The following is a 9221-nucleotide window of genomic DNA, read 5'->3' on the forward strand; positions in this document are numbered from 1 at the left end:
ATATAACACCTTTAAGAATTCAATTCACTAACTAAATTAGTTGGCATCCCGCATCCGCAATATATAATATGTCAGTATAACAAACCCACCAACCACATCTCAACACCATATACATTAATATACTCACCATTGATTTTATTTTTGACTTGATTTTCAATGCTAAATAAATAACCACACTAATTTAATACCCCCCCTCCCTCCACCTTTCACACCCCCACAAACATTTATAGGACACCAAAACCATAACACCTTTGCCTTACAATCATTTTTCCTAAACAAAAACTCAAACCTACCACTTGTTAACAAACCCACCAAAAAATGCCAACCATTTCCCTTTCTTTCCCTTCCCTTCTTAACACCCCCATTTCCTCTTATTTCCTCCCTACCACAACAAACTCTACTCACACCACCTCCAATATCCCACCACTCGACCCTCCTTCTCCCTCGCCGCCACCGCTCGAACAACAACAACAACCACAACCGCCGTCCACAAAATCAATGGACGCGGTAGAGCTAATGCGAGTCTTCCAAATGTTTGATCACAACGGTGACGGGATGATCACAATGGGGGAGCTACGTGAGTCACTCACCAACATGGGGATCATTATCCCTGACTCCGACCTTACACAACTAATCGGTCGAATCGACGTCAATGGTGACGGATGTGTTGACGGTAAAGAATTTCAGGCACTATACACGCTTCTTATGGAACATGAGGTTGATGCTCAATCCGATGAGGAGGACATGAAGGAGGCGTTCAACGTGTTCGATAAGAACGGGGATGGGTTCATCTCGGTTGATGAGTTACGGTCCGTTTTAGGCTCCCTTGGACTTAACCAAGGGAGGAATTTGGAGGATTGTAAACTTATGATCATGAAAGTTGACGTGGATGGTGATGGTATGGTTAGTTTTAAAGAGTTTAAGAAAATGATGAAACAAGGTGGTTTTGCTAGTTTGAATTGATTAATTTTTAATTAATTAATTAATTATTAGCTAGTATAGAACATAATTTGCTAGCTATATTTAGCTAGCTAGTTCTTTGATTTCTTCATTGTTATTGCTTGATTGTGGTGATTAGAATGAGCACCGTCGGTGTATGTATATATGATGATGTTTGTTCTTTGTGTAATGTTCGTTCTTGTTGATTTGAGATTATTGTTATTATTGGATATTAATTAGTGTTTACATCATGAGTTCGTTCATCGGATTTCTTGGATCTCAAGGTATCGGATCGAGTTTGATTTGATTGGAAATGGGTGGGTTGTGATGGTTTATCATGAAATCACAAGAAGGATGAAGTAATTGTGTTGTTAGTTTGAGTCATTTGAATATTGGAGATTGTATTAGAAGGAAATTAATTAATTAAATGAATTGAAATGTCATTACGTTAGGTGGTTATTATGTGACATCTATCGATCACTACAAGAATCCGTGCTTTTAACTTCTGCAATTTTTATTGCCGGTCAAAATATTGATAAGGCATATATTTAGTCATTAAAAACGTGAAATCTTACATATATTTACGCATGTTGATGAAGGCTTTAGCTTAATGGAGCAAGAGCTAAAGGCCTTGTAAAGGTACTTGGGAAATCAATCTTTCTTTTCCCATAATTTTGCTCCAAAAAGTTGTGTGAAGCAATAATGCATGTTTTGTAAAGGATATTAACTAATTAAACATGCAATGATGCAATTATGGCTAATTATCAGATCAATGGATTGAGAAATGTCAACCTAACTCATTAAGGACCGATCCTAGAATAAAGAGATGCATGTGGATAGGAATATTAGAAATTTCTTTTGTTCTTTGATTCCTTTTTAATGTTTATATTCTTTTGACAGTTTTGCACTAGGGATTATCTAATACGTAGTACAGTATAATTCTTCATTTCTACATTGTTTAATTATAGTTCCCATGTTCTCCTTATATCAAGCAACAAGTAATTGGTTTTTTTTTTTTTTTTTTTTTTTTTTAAGCAACAAGTAATTATACAGATATGAATGGATTATTTAATTTATGCAACAAGTAATTTAAAATCATCTATGCACTGTGCAACCTTAAATTATATAATGGGCTTGAAATGGTCCATTATTTTGGCAAAAGTCCATCTCAGTCCATTATCAACTAGTGTAATTTTGACTTCATGTAATACTGTAATAGGCACTTGCACACTTCTACCCCTTTTTTTTTTTGGACACAATAGTCAGTCTACTTTTCAGCACTTAAAAGAATTTGGGAGAACGGGTCTTCATTATCAGGCATTCAAATTCTATCGTAATCTTCATTATTGAGTACAATGTTACAATTAAAATCAATCACAATCTCAGCTTCATCAAATTACAATATTATTACTTTTTTTTTTTTTAAAAAAAAAAAAAACACAATTTTATTACTTAATAAGCTAATATGGTTATTCTTGCTTAGAATTTTGATTATAGGTAAAAAAATAGCTTACCATTCCACTAGTCTTACAATTTTTTACTCAGTTTGTACAAATTACATCCCTTACCTTGTTAATTAAATACAATTATTGAAAATTAGTAGTTCAAGTTACGCATCAATCTTATTATTTGAGTGAAAACAATTATGCACTAGCGTTAGTACTTGGGGTCAAAATCCTCTATCCCACTATTAAGTATTCAGTTAAAGTAAATAGCACACTATATATTTCCATCACTCGTGATTTATTTAAAAACTCGGTCATCTATTTTGAATGCATATCCCATTCAAGCACAACAAGTTATGAAAATCAACAATAAGCAATTGGACATATCTTTTGAGGAAAAGGTAGCCCGAGCATTATATTAAGATAAATCGTTTTGCGCATACTACTATGAGAAAACGGTCCAGTACATAAGCGAATGGATATATTGTATGTGCCAATGGCCATTTAGAATTTTAGCCAATAAGCCCATGGACATTGAGGTTCTAACATACTCAGTACATTATTGCTCTTGCATTACCAAGTGAATAAAAATGTTCGGACACAAGTCCACACAATACTACTCAAAAACTATAAATTAAAATCCTCCTCTTCCTACAAATAATCAAGGGTTTATCATTTCTGAACATTTCCTCGTTCTCTCCCCAAAACCCTGTTTCTTCCTTCCTTTCTCTCAGTTAACCATGATTCTCTACAGTTTAACCCTCCAAAAAACCACCGGCATAACCTCCGCAATCTCCGGCAACTTCTCCGGCGACAAAAACCCAGAAATCGCCGTCTCTCGTGGCAAACTCATCGACCTTCTTCGAGTCGATGACAATGGTAAACTCCATACTCTACTTTCCGTCGAAATTTTCGGAATTATACGTTCTTTGACTCAATTTCGGCTTACTGGGTCTCAAAAAGACTACATTGTTGTGGGTTCTGATTCTGGTCGTATTGTGATACTAGAATACAATAAATTTACCAATTCTTTTGATAAAATTCACCAGGAAACTTTTGGGAAATCGGGTTGTCGTCGGGTTGTTCCGGGTCAGTTTTCGGGTGTTGATCCGAAAGGGAGGGCTGTTATGGTAGGAGCTTGTGAGAAACAGAAGTTTGTGTATGTTTTGAATAGGGATTCAAGTGCTAGATTGACGATTTCATCTCCTATTGAGGCTCATAAGTCTTGTATGATAACTTATGCTATTTGTGGGGTTGATTGTGGGTTTGATAACCCGGTTTTCGCTGCGATTGAGATGGATTATAGTGAGGTTGATAAGGATTGTACAGGGCAGGCTGCGGCCGAGGCTCAGAAACATTTGACATTCTATGAACTTGATCTTGGTCTTAACCATGTTTCGAGAAAATGGTCTGAACCTATTGATAATGGGGCTAACATGCTTGTTCCTGTGCCTGGAGGCGGGGATGGGCCGGGTGGGGTGTTAGTGTGTGCTGAGAATTTTGTGATTTATAAGAATCAAGGGCATCCGGATGTTCGGTGTTTGATTCCTAGGAGGGTGGATTTGCACGCTGAACGCGGAAGTGTCTGCTGTTAAGCATAAGTCTATGCCGTTCTTTTTGCTGCAATCGGAGTATGGTGATGTATTTAAGGTCACTTTGGAGTGTGGGGATGAGGGTGTTTCGGAGTTGAAGGTTAAGTATTTTGATACGATTCCTGTAACGTGTTCTATGTGTGTTATTAAGCCTGGTTATCTGTTTGCTGCTTCTGAGTTTGGTGATCATGCTTTGTATCAGTTTTTGGACATAGGAGATGAACCTGATGTAGAGTCTTCCTCTGCAAGGATGATAGAATTAGAGACTGAGGAAGGTTTTCGACCAGTTTTTTTCCAACCTAGGAGGCTTAAGAACCTAGTAAAAGTTGATGTAGGTCACAGTTTAATGCCAATTATGGATATGAAAGTGGTTAATCTTTTTGAGGAAGAAACTCCACAAATATATGCTCTTTGTGGTCAAGGTCCTCGTTCATCTTTGAGGATTCTGAGGCCTAGTTTGGAAATTACGGAAATGGCTACCTCTTCACTTCCAGGTGTGCCAAATGGAGTTTGGACAGCCAAGAAAAATGCCAATGATGAATTTGATGCTTATGTTGTAGTCTCCTTTGCTACTGCTACTCTTGTACTTTCGATTGGTGAGACAGTTGAAGAAGTAAGTGATAGCGGATTTTTGGATACTACACCTTCTCTTGCTGTAGTTTTGATGGGTGATGACTCTCTTATCCAGTTCTATCCTAGTGGTATTAGGAACATTAGGCAAGATGGGCGCATCAACGAGTGGAGTACCCCAGGAAAGAAGACCATTGTTAAGGTCGGGTACAACAGTCATCAAGCTGTCATTGCATTGAGTGAGGGAGAGCTCATATACTTTGAGGTGGATATTACTGGTCAATTAATGGAAGTGGAGAAATGCGAAATGCAAGGAGATGTGGTATGCTTAGACATTGCCCCAGTTCCAGTAGGAAGGGAAAGGTCCCGCTTCCTTGCTGTTGGAACTTCTGATAATCTTATTCGCATCATGTCATTGAATCCGAATGACTGTATGCAAATGCTGAGTATGCAAAGTGTTTTCTCGCCCCCTGAGTCTCTTCTATTCCTCAAGGTTCAAGCATCGACAGGGGAAGAGGATGGTGCTGGCCATCATGCCAATCTTTTCCTAAATACTGGTTTGCAAAATGGTATGCTGTGTAGAACAGTTGTGGACATAGTAACTGGTCAACTTTCTGATATTCGTTCCCGGTTTTTAGGACTTAAAGCCCCAAAACTTTTTTCAATAACTATTAGAGGTCAAAATGCTGTACTATGCTTATCAAGCCGGCCTTGGCTCGGATACATATATCAGGGACAGTTTCTCTTAACACCTCTGACAAGCAACACTCTTAAATTTGCTGCCTCTTTTTCATCTGATCAATGTGCAGAGGGTGTAATTGCTGTTAATGCAGAATCACTGAAGGTATTTACTATTGAGAGACTTGGTGAAACATTTAGTCAAACTACAGTCCCTTTAAGATACACACCTAGGAAATTTGTGCTTCATCCCAAGCAAAAACTTCTGGTGATCATTGAGAGTGATCAACGAGCATTAACCGCTGAAGAACGTGAAGCTGCACGAAAGCAATGCTTTAGGACTGGAATGGATGACATTGGTAATGTTGAAATGGAAAATGGTCATGAAGATGATGACAGTCAGCTATCTGATGAGCAGTATGGTTATCCAAAGCTAGAGAAAGCGAAATGGGTTTCGTGCATAAGAGTCCTTGATCCAAAAACAGAGGAAACCATGTGTTGTCTGGAGCTTCAGGATAATGAGGCTGCTTTTAGCATTTGTACTGTCAATTTCCTCGGCAAGGATTATGGGACTTTACTCGCAGTAGGAACAGCTAAGTCGCTCCAATTTTCCCCCAATAGATCATTTGATGCAGCATATATTCACATTTATCAGTTTGTTGATGGTAAAAAACTGGAGCTTTTGCATAAGACTCAAGTCGATGATGTCCCGTTGGCTCTTGGCCAGCTTCAGGGAAGATTACTTGCAGGGATAGGATCTGTCCTTAGGCTTTATGACTTGGGCATGAAGAGACTGCTCAGGAAATGTGAGAACAAGATGTTTCCTAGCACGATTATTTCCATACACACCTATGGTGGTCGTATTTATGTAGGTGACATGCAGGAGGTAAGCTGTTTATTTATTCTAAAGTTTTGCTAATATGAATGGTCTGGCTGTAGTTTGCTCACTTTCTATTCTACTTGCATAATCACGAATGTGCATATTTTTCTATTCTACTTGGCATGGACTTGGCAGTGTTTGATTTTGTCTGACTTGTTTATTATGTCGTTTTTGCAGTCATTTCATTATTGCAATTATAGACGGGACAAGAACGAGCTCTACATAGATGCTGATGATTTTTATCCTAGATGGCTTACTGCATCACAGCATATAGATTTCGATACAATGGTAGGTGCTGACAAGTTTGGAAATGTATTCTTTGTTCAGCTTCCACAAGACATCTCCAGTGAGATTGAAGAAGATTCAATTGGTAGGAAAAAATCTCGAAAGAAGATGAGTATGCTCAATGGAGACCCCAAAAAAGTGGAGGAGATCATCCAGTTTCATGTTGGCGATGTAGTATCAAGCTTGCAGAAGGCATCTCTCGCTCTTGGTGGCGGAGAATGCATTGTTTATGGTACTATGATGGGTAGCGTGGGAGCATTTCTTCCTATCGCCTCTCGCGATGATGCTGACTTCTTTCTTCACTTGGAGATGCATATGAGGCAAGAGCATCCTCCTTTGTGTGGCAGAGATCATATGACTTACAGATCTGCATATATTCCTGTTAAGGTTAATTTGTTACATCCTGATTCTGCTCTTATTTTTGCCTTATCCGCTGTTGTTTTTCCATGTAGTTGATCTGATCTTTTTCTTTCTATTTGCTTGGTCTAGCGGGAAGGACTTAGAGGGTGGACCTCTTAGCAGCAAGGGATTGCCATCTTTTTTAATTATGCACTCGGTGTTAATTTCTGCAAGTCTTTATGATCGAATTTTTAACTGATAGTTCTTTGATGAATGTGGATATGTTATGAATGATTGTGTAGGGTGTGATCGATGGTGATCTATGTGAGCAATTTGCTACACTTCCAATGGATATGCAGAGGAAAATTGCAGATGAATTGGACAGCAGTCCAGTGGAGATTCTGAAGAAACTTGAAGAAATCCGAAATACAATAATTTGAGGTAGTTCATTCACTTACAAGGTATTCCAAATCTCTGTGTTATTGTGTGAGAATTAATTTCATCCCTACAATGAGAACACTCTGAAAGTATCATATGTTGTTTGAAGGTAAGACTTTTAAGTGTAACTTTGTTTTGCACACATCGATCGACATGGTTTTGAAATCTTGGTTTAATCTCTCCATTACACATATTTATGCTATATGACTCTGCTACATTATAACATATAAACAGACCCTGCAACTTCTAGCGGCACTGCAACTCGCATCAGTTTGTTCTGTTGAGGAAAGGTAACAAAAGGAGATTCTAGGAAAAAAAATAATAAATAAAAAATAAACATACAAGTATTAACAAAGTATCCTTTTAGAAGGAATTTTGGTGATTGAGCTTGATCTTTGTTGCACATTCACTAAGCATGGAAAGTAGTCACTACTGATATTGATACATGATTATTATTGAAAGGTATCCTGTTAACTGTTAAGCAAGTGCATAAATTGTGCCTTGTAGGAGTGTAGGAGAAAACAACGTTAACATAGAGGCATCTTACGGAGTAATTACATAGTTGCACATGTAATACGGTTCTAATCTCCTCACCTTACTTTCACTTGTTTCCGGTTTGAAAAGTTTTGATTAGTTTTCGTCTATAACAATATTTAACATATACTCGTACTTGTACTTGTTCTTGTTCGTATAGGTTAGAACTTAGAAGCTAAGTTTGGATGCTTAGGCCTACGGAGTATAATGGATCATGCAATTAGTTTGCACACGGGATTGAGGATTATGTTTGATGATGCTCTGTAAATTTACTTGTTCAGTTATCTCTAAGTATGTATTTCAACTTGTGGTAATGAGATATGGGTGTTTAAGTTTAATTCGGTGCAAAATATGGGCTAATTAAATGGCTCACGTATTGATATACTTCTTCCGCTTGTTGTTATGAATTCTGGTGATTGGATTAAACATGATTATCTTCTTCCTCACGTCCCTAATATTCATCTCTGATTAAATCGATTATGGTTTTGTTATTTTCCTACTTTCCTTGCGCAAAGCTTAGTATGTCTAGAATGTTGTTTATTTTGTTTGTTAAACTATTTTTATTTAAGAAGAATTTTTTTAAAAAAAAGGCCCAAGTACAAATTGTAGATATAAGGAGCTAAAAGTGAAAACAAAATAGTAAATATGAACAACGCATGATTTTATTATTTATTTCTATATTTCTAAATTAGATATTAAATAAAAGATATAAAATGTTATTCACAAAAAAAAAAAAAAAAAAAAAAAAAAAAAAAAAGAAGAGGTATGAAATGTTTATTTGTAGCCATTAAAGTTGCACTTCCCTTAAAAAATTAAGCCATAAAAGTTACATATATTATTACCCTTAATAAATATGTTTTAGAGAAGTATTGGTGCATAGGGCCTATGTATTTGACATTTAAATAGGATGACATTTTTGTAAGGAAATTTAAGGGTGGAAAATATGATGGCAAAAAGTACCATTCAGACAACTTATACTTTAATGATACATTATACATGTATAGTACACAAAAATATAATCCCTTCGTTTTTAAATACTTGCTCCGCTTTCTTTTTCCGGTCGTTTTTAAATACTTACTCCATTTCTTTATTTAGAAAACTTTTACAATATTTAATTAATTTCTCTCACCTAGTGGATTCAACATAAATTATATTTTATTAATTTCATGTTTTTCTCTCCTCCAATTCTCTTCACTACTTTTATCTTATACTTCCTCTGTTTTTTTTTTACATGACCTATTTCTTTTATCACGCTTGCCAATGCAAATTTTTAACGATCAATAACTTTAATTCTCCATAAGTAAAAATTATAAAAGTTATATATTATGATAGTACTTATTAATACGAATTCATAAATATCTCACATGAATATGTTTTTTCTTACCTATTATTCACAAAAGACGATCAAAGGAGGAGTGATGAATAGTGTAAAAGTCAAAGCGGGTCAAGTAAAAAAGAACGGAGGAAGTACAATTTTTTTATTCTTCTACTCACTCCACTACCTCTATATTTTATTACTTT

At 36.4% G+C, this 9221-nt stretch overlaps 2 pseudogenes; both read left to right on the forward strand.

The window, feature by feature from the left end:
• Window positions 1-224: 224 nt before the first annotated feature.
• Window positions 225-1185, forward strand: LOC145608948 (calmodulin-like protein 3 pseudogene; annotated as a pseudogene).
• A 1939-nt stretch (window positions 1186-3124) lies between these two features.
• Window positions 3125-7168, forward strand: LOC145609452 (spliceosome-associated protein 130 A-like; annotated as a pseudogene).
• The last annotated feature ends 2053 nt before the right edge of the window (window positions 7169-9221 follow it).

The sequence above is a fragment of the Chenopodium album genome, chromosome 23, assembly GCF_948465745.1.
Source record: "Chenopodium album chromosome 23, dcCheAlbu1.1, whole genome shotgun sequence".
Taxonomy (NCBI): domain Eukaryota; kingdom Viridiplantae; phylum Streptophyta; class Magnoliopsida; order Caryophyllales; family Amaranthaceae; genus Chenopodium; species Chenopodium album.